General features: G+C 39.5%; 1 protein-coding gene across 1 annotated transcript in view; it reads left to right on the top strand.

Annotated features, from left to right (window-relative positions):
* Nucleotides 1–8,850, top strand: part of LOC138891855 (uncharacterized) — an 80,280-nt gene that overhangs the window by 66,807 nt on the left and 4,623 nt on the right. The window lies entirely within an intron of this gene.

Below are 8,850 nucleotides of genomic sequence, written 5' to 3'. Positions count from 1 at the left end.
TCAAATATATTAAGCAACTTATTAACCCTTGCCTTTCTTGATTCGCCTTCACCTGTACGGACTATATCAAATACAAAGGCTAAATCTTTCCGACTATCTTTACCACTGTCTGGTCCAAACATAGGATGAGGGCAAAGTATATCAAAATGAGTGGGTAAAACTCGAAGAAAATCACTCTTTGGGTATTCTTTGACGGACAAAACATCAACGAATAATGTGTTCATCTTAAGACTTTGGATTGGAAGTGATCTTAAGACATGCTCAGTGGAAATAACTGAAGTACATAGAAAATAATTGACTCCCTTATTTCTATATAGACCCCTCAACACATAGTATAAGTTAAATTCTATAGTCATTGAATTAGTATAAACATTGATTTTAAGTTAGTTTTATCCCTACATTACGGTGAAACCGATCACAAATGACTTGATAATACAAACACTTTACAAAACCTCAAGAAGAAACAATTGACTACACTTTAAGTTTGTTATGATTTGAAATGCCGGAACTCTATTCCTTCTACTTTTTAGTATTGCTCATGTTATAACAAATATATGTGATTTTTATAAAATAGTTATTTATTTATTGACATGGGATGCACGAGTGACGCACAAGATGCACGTGCGGCGCACACAGACGCTTAATTTATTAAATTTACTTAAGACCTCTTATTAAGGTTTGACGCTAAGCCACCAGTTTTGTTGAACCGCTCTTGTCTCAATACACATAAAGATAATTTATTCGGCTTTAATTTAATAGCTTTCCCCAATCCCCTTTTCTTTTTATTTTCAACATGTTCTACTTTTGTGCTTTTTACTAAGCATCATCGCTTATGGATCAATGACAACAATGGGGTAATTGATGCACGATTAAAATTTAATGTTGAAGTAATCCTAGATCTCCTCACCGAAAAAGTGAGTTCGATGATTGTAATATACACGACACTAATTAGTCCAATAACCAATTACACTCTTATTATCACACTAATCGCAACGACAACTGAAGATACAATTCCTTGCTGCAAGACTCAAACTATGAGCTACTTCGTCAGAATTATTTTGATCATTAGCACAGTTATTATTGCATTAGTCGTTCCCTTTTTCGAATATATTATGACATTTATAGGCGCATTTACGAGCATTTGTCTGTTTATGTTGTTCCCATGCGTCTACTACCTCAAGATCAGGAAGCCCTACTCCAGAAGTTTTGGGATATAATTTATGTTTACTGGGGTGATTTTAGTTTTGGGTTATTCTGTTGCCATATATGGCACTTAAGTTACATTGAAAAACATATAGGTCATATCTATCAAAAATAAAGTATGATTCATGCTGTGTACTTCAAATAAATTAGGTCCTGCTGTGGTCTGGGCTCCTTTCACATGTAATCGTCATGTTACCGCTAAAAATATTCAATTTTGACTCCTAAACAATAACTTTTGGCAGCTACTCCATCTAAAACTTTTAATTAAATCATTTTTGTGTATACAAACCGCGTTGTCATTTTTAAAGGTGTGCATAATTTGGTATATACCTAATTATTGAACCAACACTAAAAAAATTTAGTATTTGTTATGGTATTTGATTTATGTTTCTTAAAAATATTTGGTATTCGCAAGTTCAATAGTTACAGTTCTTAGTTTAGGTGTCAAATGAAGAAATTGGGCAAGCTTAAGGTGCAACACATGTATTCAATCGAAAAACAATAGTGAATACCAATTCCATACCAAAATACATACAACTTACACATTATATATATTTATATTATATCATATGTTGTTCGTGATTTTCATTCCTGTGAAGTAGTCCTTGAATCTTCGCTCTTCAGTCCAATAGTCCAATAGTAGGCTCTATTTATGCACCTTTTCAAATATATATATATATATATATATATTTTTATTTTTTTTATATATATATTTTTTTTTTTTTTTTTTGTTTCTCTTTAATTACTCCCTTGCTTTCAATTTAAATGACATATTTTTCTTATTAGTCTGTTCCAAAAAGAATGACACATTTGTATAATTGCAAATAATTCAACTTTAAACTCTTCATTTTACCCTTAATGAGAAGCTTTTATAACCACACAAATGTTATGGCCCCGCAAAGCTTTTATCCCTTAAACTTTTAATACCATCAGTTTCAAAAATCTTTTTTTTTTCTTAAACTACGTACCAAGTCAAAATTATGGTAGGAAGTTGGGTCAAGAGGTTCTGCTGCTTGTTGGTTGCTCAGTAATCTCCACTGATATGATCCCTTTATGATAATAACTCCTTTTTCAAATCCTCAAAAGCCTTGCCAAACCTTTCCAACTGCTCCATTGCATTCTTATTGTACATAAACAGACCATAGTACAAGTCCGATGTTACAACTCAGAATTTGGGGTTGTAATTTCGGTCAAGAACTGGTAAGAAAGGAGCCTTCTGATGGTCTGACGTAGAGCAGTCTACTCGGGCAACTTGGGCTTTTTAATTTTAAGCATATATAAGGGGGGTATAGGTACTGAAAGCTCCGACCTGCTTCCCCCATACGTGCTGCCACCGAGCCGTATAGAACGAGCTGCCTTGGGGGTGAACCCCAAGGGCCTGCCTAGATGACTCAAGGGAGTGTCAAAGGTATCCATACGAGTTTGGGAACTCGTATGGGCTGCGCAACGCCTTAGGGCCTGCGTTGGGCATCAAAAGGGCAGTGGAGGCTGCTATTGTGGAACGGCCAGCCCCGCGGGCTGCCGAGTGTTGGAAAGAGACCTCCACGCCGATTGGATACTTGACGCACCTGTCATAGGGGCATCATGTGTCGACTTGTGAGCATGGCTTTGGTTCAGCCATGCAAGCAAGGGTCCGTTGGCCTAAAGGTGCAAGTGTATGCGACACTGCACTACTTCGAAATGGAAGCGTGCTGCAAGAGGGCTATGTATGGGCATGGTATGAAAGAGGCGCACTCCACCAGTAGTCCGACCACCAAGAGGTTGAGGACAGGTGGGTAGAGGTCGTCTTAGAGGTGGAGGTCAGCCAGGCGGAGGCCAGTTAGTTGGCACTCCAGCTCCGTTCTATGCTTTTCCGGCCAGACCAGATGCAGAGGCCTCAGATGCTGTTATTACAAGTATTATTTCTGTTTGCGGCAAAGATGCCTCAGTATTATTTGATCCAGGATCTACGTATTCATATGTGTCATTTCTATTTTCTCCTTTCCTAGGTGTTTCTCGTGAGTCCTTGAGTACTCTTGTTTATGTGTCCATTCCTGTGGGCGATTTTGTTGTTGTGAATCGTATCTACCGGTCCTGTATTATTACATTCTGTGATTATGAAACTAAAGCAGATCTCCTGTTGCTTGAGATGATCGATTTTGAAATTATTTTGGGTATGGACTGGTTATCTCCATATCATGCTATTCTAGATTGTCATGCCAAGACTGTTACTTTGGCTATTCCAGCATTACCTAGGCTGGAGTGGAAGGGTTCGCCTGTTAGTTCATTTAATCGAGTTATTTCTTTTATGAAGGCCTAACACATGGTTGAGAAGGGTTGTTTGGCTTATCTAGCCTATGTTCGAAATACTACGGTAGAGACCTCGGCTATTGATTCAGTGCCTGTAGTTCGGGAGTTCTCCGATGTATTTCCTTCAGATCTTCCAGGCATGCCACCTGATCGTGATATTGATTTTTGTATTGACTTGTTTCCAGATACCTATCCTATATCTATCCCACCGTATCGCATGGCTCCGAAAGAATTGAAAGAACAACTTGAGGAGTTACTAGCCAAAGGGTTTGTTAGACCGAGTGTATCGCCTTGGGGTGCACTGGTATTATTTGTGAAGAAGAAGGATGGAACAATGCGGATGTGTATTGATTATCGTCAACTGAACAAAGTCACTATTAAGAACAAGTACCCGTTGCCGCGTATTGATGATCTATTTAACCAGTTACAAGGTGCTAGGATGTTCTCTAAGATCGACTTGAGGTTGGGGTACCATCAGCTGAAAATTCGGTATTCGGATGTTCTGAAGACTGCTTTTCGGACTAGATATGGTCATTATGAGTTTCTGGTGATGTCTTTCGGTTAAACTAACGCCCGGGCAACATTTATGGATTTGATGAACAGGGTATTCAGGCCATATATTGATTCGTTTGTCATTGTCTTCATTGATGACATTTTGATCTAATCGCGCAGTAAGGAGGAGCATGAGCAGCATATGAGAGTTGTGCTTCACACATTATGGGAACAAAAACTATATGCTAAGTTCTCTAAATGTGAGTTTTGGCTAGAGTTTGTAGCATTTTTGGGGCATATTGTATCGGGTGATGGTATTAAAGTTGATCCCAAAAAGTTTGAGGCAGTTCAGAATTGGCATCGTCCTACTTCGGTGACTGAGATTAGGAATTTTCTGGGTTTAGCAGGTTATTATCGTCGGTTCGTGGAAGATTTTTCATCTATTGCAGCACCTTTGACCAAATTAACCCAGAAGGGTGCTCCGTTCTGATGGTCCGAGGATTGTGAAGTGAGCTTTCAGAAGCTCAAGACTGCATTGACTACAACACCAGTGTTAGTACTGCCTTCCGGTTCGGGAATGTATACAGTCTATTGCGATGCTTCACGCGTTGGCTTGGGTTGTGTATTGATGCAGGAATGGCGAGTTATTGCATATGCTTCACATCAGCTAAAGTCCCACGAGAAGAATTATCCAGTACATGATTTGGAGTTAGCTGCGATTGTTCACGCTCTAAAGATTTGGAGGCATTATCTTTATGGGGTGTCTTGTGAAGTTTACACTGATCATCGTAGCTTGCAGCATTTGTTCAAGCAGAGGGACCTAAATTTGAGACAACGCAGATGGCTTGAGTTACTGAAAGATTACCGTATTACTATCCTATATCATCCGGGCAAGGCAAATGTGGTTGCAGACGCCTTGAGTAGAAAGGCAGAGAGTATGGGTAGTTTGGCTTTCATTTCAGCAGAGGAAAGGCCATTGGCTTCAGATATTCAGTCCTTGGCCAACAGACTTGTGCGGCTGGATATTTCAGATCCCAACGTTCTTGCATGTGTTGTAGCTCAGTCTTCACTATTTGAGCATATCAAGGCTCGCCAGTATGATGATCCACTCTTAATGGTTCTTCGAGAAATGGTACTACAGGGTGGTGCCAAGTAAGTTACTATTGGAGCGGATGGTGTTCTGCGACTCCAGGATCGTCTATGTGTTCCTAATGTGGATGGACTGAGGAAACATATCCTAGACGAAGCACAAAGTTCTCAGTATTCCATTCATCCAGGTGCTACGAAGATGTATCGTGACTTGAGGCAACATTATTGGTGGCGACGAATGAAAAAGGACATAGTTGAGTATGTAGCTAGGTGCCTACATTGCCAGCAAGTTAAATATGAGCACTAGAGGCAAGGTGGCCTACTTCAGCAGATGATTATACCAGAGTGGAAATGGGAACGCATCACTATGGACTTTGTAGTTGGGTTGCCGCGGACCTTGCGGAAGTTTGATGCAGTTTGGGTCATTGTTGACAGGCTGACCAATCCGGCACATTTTATTCCTGTTGTGACTACGTATACTTCAGAGAGGTTGGCCTAGATTTATATTCAGGAGATAGTTCGGTTGCACGGTGTGCCAATTTCTATCATATCAGATAGAGGTCCTCAGTTTACTTCACATTTCTGGAGAGCAGTATAGAGTGGGTTGTGGACCCGTGTAGAGCTTAGCACAGCCTTTCATCCGTAGACTGATGGGCAGTCAGAGCGGATAATTCAGATTTTGGGGGATATGCTAAGGGCATGTGTGGTTGACTTTGGAGGTCAGTGGGATCATTTCTTGCCTTTGGCCGAGTTCGCTTATAATAACAGTTACCAATCCAGCATCGAGATGGTTCCATTTGAGGCATTATATGGTTGGCGATGCCGTTCGCCCATCGGATGGTTTGAGCCCAGTGAGGCTAAATTATATGGTACCGATTTGGTGAAAGATGCCTTGGAAAAGGTAAAATTGATTCAGGAGCAACTTCGTACAGCACAGTCTAGACAGAAGAGATACACAGATCAGAAAGCGCGTGATTTATCATTTATGATGGGTGAAAAATTTCTCTTGAAAGTTTCATCGATGAAGGGAATCATGAGATTCGGGAAGAAGGGCAAGTTGAGCCCAAGTTTATGGGCCCATTTGAGGTGTTGAGACGAGTTGGAGAGGTTGCTTATGAGCTTGCATTGCCTCCCAGCCTATCGGGATTTCATCCGATTTTCCGTGTATCCATGCTCCGGAAGTATCATGCCGACCTATCACATATGTTAGACTTCAGCACAACTCAGCTAGATAATAGCTTGGGTTATGAAGAGGAGCCAGTTGCCATTGTTGATAAACAGGTTCGCCAGTTGAGTTCCAAGAGTATTTCTGCAGTAAAAGTCTAGTGGAGGGGCCAACCAGTCGAGGAAGCGACTTGGGAGGCTGAGGAAAACATGCAGAGCAAATATCCACACTTATTTGGCACTCCAGGTATTATTCTAAACCCGTTCGAGCACGAACATTTGTTTAAGAGGTGGAGAATGGGATAACCCGTCATCTTTAAATTTAATAATTAATTCTGTATTTTAAGACCTTGAAAAGCACTATTTATCATTCCTCGACTTGCATCCACAGTCCGTAAAATTTTTTGGAAAGTTTTTATGTGAAAAATGGATTAAAATGTGAATTAGAGCTTTAAAACTCAAATGAGTTGAATTTGGTCAATATTTTGAGAAAACGGACTCGGATCAGTGTTTTGCCAGTTCTGGTAGGTCCATATCGTGATTTGGGACTTGGGAGTATGCCCGGAATCAAATTCCGAGGTCCCTAGCCCGAGATATGGAATTTTGATGAAAAATTAAAAGTTTAAGTTCAAATAGTGAGGGGATGTCGAATTATGAGCAAAGGACCCTAGAACAGAATTTTTATGATTCCAACAGCTCCGTATGGTGATTTTGGACTTAGGAGCGTGATCGGAATATTATTTAAAAGTCCGTAGTGAAATTAAGCTTCAAATGGCTAAAACAAGAAATTAAGTTTGGAAGTTTGACTGGGGAGTTGACCTTTTGATACCGGATTCGGAATACAGTTCCGAAAGTTTTCATAGCTCTGTTATGTCATTTATGACTTGTGTACAAAATTTGAGGTCAATCGGACTTGATTTGATAGGTTTCGACATTGAATGTAGAAGTTGGAAATTTTAAGTTTCATTAAGCTTGAATTAGAGCATAATTCTTGATTTTAGCATCGTTTTATGTGATTTGAGGTTTTAAATAAGTTAATATTATTTTTTAGGACTTGTTGGTATATTTGGTTGAGGTCCCGAGGACCTCGGGTGAGTTTCGGATGGTTAACGGTTCAAAAGTTGGACTTAAAAAGCTGCTGCAATTTTCCCTCTTCTGTTGTATATTCTGGGCTGTGATCGAGCCCAGATATCGAGCCTAGGTATCGAGCCTAGTGTTGAGAGGCTCAGGCTCGAGCTTATGATCGAAGCCACGATCGAAGGTCCAGCTCGAGGGCCATAATCGAAGGCAAGGCTCGAGGGCCAGGATCAAGACCCAAGATCGAGGGTCACAATCAAAGGCACAGGCTCGATGCCATGACCGAGTCCAAGGCTCGAGGCCATGACTGAGTCCGAGGCTCGAGGCCATGACCGAAGCCCAGGCTCGAGGGCCACGATCGAGGCCCAATTCCGAAGGGTGCCTAGGCAGATTTATAAAAGAGGGCATTCGTCCCATTTGCCATTTTTGACGAACTTGAGCTTGAGCAGAGGCGACTTTTGATAGATTTGCAAGGAAAAGACATTGGGGTAAGTGATTCTAACTTGAATTTGGTCAATTTACATAAATATATCATTATTTTTACCATTTAATTAGTGTTTTCAGCTTGAAATTTGGGAAGGTTTTAGAAATTTTATAGAAACGAATTTTTAAGATTTCGGCATTGATTCGGAGTCGGATTTGAGTAAAACTGGTATGGTTGGACTCGTAATTGAATGGGTTATCGGATTTCGTAACTTTCGTCGTATTCCGAAATATGGGCCCCACAGACAAATTTTTAATTAGTTTCGGGATTTTATTAAAAACGTAATATTTTCTTATGGAATTGATTCCTATAATTTTTTAGTAATTGTATCGAATTATTTTGGCTAGATTCAAGCCATTCAGAGTTGGATAATCGAGAAAAAGGCCTTCTTGTGGATTAAATTAGAGCAAGACGAGGTAAGTCTCTTGTCTAATCTTGTGAGGAAAAAATTACCCCATAGGTAATTAAAATAATAATTGTTGCTAATTGTGGGGTCTACGTACGCACGAGATGATGAGAGTCTGTGCGTAGCTACTATTAATGCTAAAGTTCGGGTAGTTTAGGACTCAAAGCATGAATTACTTGTGTAAATTGTATTCTTTGATTAATTAATATTATTTGATATATATATATATATATTAATATTATTTGATATATACATATATTGTGAATTGTTAGATAAAAATATTAAAGGATAAAAATCTCATATACTTGATTTTCTGTTTAAATTAATTAATTATTAAGAGAAATTGTTCTTACTCCCGAATTTATCTTATAATAAATATACTCTCATTCCGGAGGTACATAAAAAAAATGTCTTTCTTTCTTGTGGAGCGGGCCGAACGCCTCGGCTGGATAGATGCATCTATGGATCATGCCGCACGTCCCTCGGCAATGTACACGAAACTCTGGATCGGGCCGTACGACTTCAGTAGAAATCGTGCTCAATAATAATAATAATTACACGATACTTGGACAGTTTATTGCAGCTTGTAAAGCTATTTGATAAATTAAAAATTTATTGAAATTTAATTGCAGCTTGTAAAGCTATT

This window comes from Nicotiana tomentosiformis, chromosome 5 (genome assembly GCF_000390325.3).
Source record: "Nicotiana tomentosiformis chromosome 5, ASM39032v3, whole genome shotgun sequence".
Classification (NCBI taxonomy): Eukaryota; Viridiplantae; Streptophyta; class Magnoliopsida; order Solanales; family Solanaceae; genus Nicotiana; species Nicotiana tomentosiformis.
Note: the sequence above shows the minus strand (reverse complement) of the source record. Positions and strands in the feature narration are given on the sequence as shown.